The sequence below is a fragment of the Sander lucioperca genome, chromosome 5 (assembly GCF_008315115.2).
Source record: "Sander lucioperca isolate FBNREF2018 chromosome 5, SLUC_FBN_1.2, whole genome shotgun sequence".
NCBI classification, from domain to species: domain Eukaryota; kingdom Metazoa; phylum Chordata; class Actinopteri; order Perciformes; family Percidae; genus Sander; species Sander lucioperca.
The window spans coordinates 40,305,042-40,307,627 of NC_050177.1; positions in this window are offsets into that span (position 1 = coordinate 40,305,042).

Genomic DNA, 2,586 nt, shown 5'->3' on the forward strand with positions numbered 1-2,586 from the left:
ATTGTTTGGGCAGCGCATGCTTCCAAGATCAACACGTTCATAATGAAGTGAACAGAAAACATAAGGTTCAGATATAAAATAATTTAATTTCTCAACACATGGACAGAATCATTGCTTAATATGATCAAACTCTCATAATATTCTAATATTCCACCTTGTACATGTTTATTTTTTCATAGAGCTATGTAAATAATGGGCACATTAACGGCATTTCATAATGGCCTTCATTTTGTGTGTTAGCCTGTGTTGTCATCATGGGGAACTTACTTAGGTATTTAATGAAATCTGTCTGACACTTAGGAGATGAGTTCCAGCACCAGACATGCCTTGCTCATGAGCATTTCAGTAGCACGGGTGATTGCTATTACAAGGTTTGAGCTCTTCCTTCTGAATTACATTCTCCTTTCTCACTTTATTGTGAAGAGATATGTGGGACACGTGACAATATCCCTTAACGGTTTTAACCCTAAGATATATGCTGTTCTTTAAAGGTATACTGTATGTTACTGAGAGAGAGAACAAAGCTGTGACTCGGAGGAATGAAACATTATTTTCTGATTGTTTCAGGGCTGTTACGTTTTAAAACACAATTTAAAAAAAACGCACAACACATTGCTGTGTTTTTTTTTTGTGCTTCAATGTTTCCCCTTCTCCTAGTCTCTCTCGGAGCTGCTGTGCTCCAAGTGTGCGTCGGTATGACACCGAGGGGCTAGGGCTGCACAATTAATCGCAATTTTATCGAAATCGCAATATGGACTAGTGCAATATCCAAATCGCAGGGGGGCGCAATATTTGTTAAAGGCAAAATATGTGTTAAAACCATTATAATAATAAGTATTGTGGTTCTGCAGAGATGACCCGGCCTACAAATCGTATCCTACAGACTAAAGAAAAAAATCTTTGTTTGGTACAGATCCTCGCAAAAAAAATAAATCACACTTTTTTTTTTTTTTCAATGAAAATGAGAATAATGATACAAAAATGATCATTCCCTCCAATATCGTGAATCATATCGCAATCAAAATAATCGCAATTAGACATTTTCCTAATATCGTGCAGCCCTACGAGGGGCGTGACAAAGCAGGGGTACCTGGGAATAAGTACAGGCTGCACAAACTGGCTGGGGGTAACACACCCACAATCCAGGCAGAGTGCAGATACAGACACCACCACACACTTCTAATGGGTTGGAAATGATCACTGAGAGGGATTGCTTTTGTATTAGTCTATACATAGGTTTTTTTTTTTTAAACCTTTTTTCTTTTTAGGAAAATACTGCATATTATACCTTTAAGCACCAACCCCAAATTAAGCACTTGTAATATTTTTTTGAAGGTTAATAAACAGATTAACACAGTGGAATAAGCCCATACCACCCTTAAACATTGTATCATGTTGATCTCCTAATTTTTTTAACTTTGTCTCATTCCTCTTGTTCTGTGTTATTGAGGAGAACGTATTTTGTTTGCCGTCAAGCTTCTATAAAACTACCTGTAAGGTTTCTTCACCCGTTAGGACAGAGCTTACCATCGGTCTGCTGGCTCTGGTTACAAAATTAACATCAATACAAAACAAAAATGTTTTAGGAAAACTGAACAGGTTTCTAGTGTCAGGAAAATGAAGAGAAATGCAAACTGAAAATGCATGTTCTCCCTAGTAACTTAACACCCTCTGAGAATCTTCTGAAGAATTTTGTTCTGGCCTCCGGTGGTTTAGCTTCTCGTCTTGCTGCAGTGATGTACAGGTGTACTCCAGGTCCCAGTGACATCACTGCTGGGTGTGGTTACAGGTGGAACAAAGCACATTTCTGACCCCACCCAACCACACCCAGCATCTGAGGTGCCATTCAATCTATGATGATTATCTTCTAGATGTGTCAAAAACCAAATTATCCCACAGTTTCAGGTTGACTGTATCCCTGAGAACGCTGTGCAATCCTTTAAAAAAACTAAATAAAAAGCAAATAATTCATAACTGACACCCAGAGCCCTTGGTAGCATTCAGTGAGTCTTGGAAGAGTGGAACTGATTAGGTTTGCTTTTCTGAACTTTACTTAAAAAAAAAGTGTTGTAGGTGTAACAATGACAAACAAAAAAGATTTGGTGGAAATTAAGACAATCCAGCATGTAAATAAAAAAAAAAACAGATGTCTGAGACATTCCCAAAAGGAAATTAATGGCAACAAATCACATCAGATATCAGCAACAATATGGTAACAAACACAACAGTTGGTGCTGGGCAAAAACACGACGACCTGTTATGGAACGCCAACCACATGACTGTTTTAATACAGTATTTTTTTCCATATTTTTTTCAGTTCTGTATTTTATTCCAGAATTCCATAAACAAATACTATACTTTAAGAAATGTCTAACTTTACAAATACGTAAAATGGGCATTCAAACCTGTATGAGGACTGAGCAAAAACAACTTTTCCACCGCTCCATTAGCTCACACAGTAAGACCTTAAAATGTATGCCGTCGTCCATACTTTCCAAAGGCTCACAGGAACCCTGTATTTGATATACTGTTCCTGTTTTTAGCAGCTTCAAACAAGTGTTCAGCTTTTCGTGGTTTATATATATA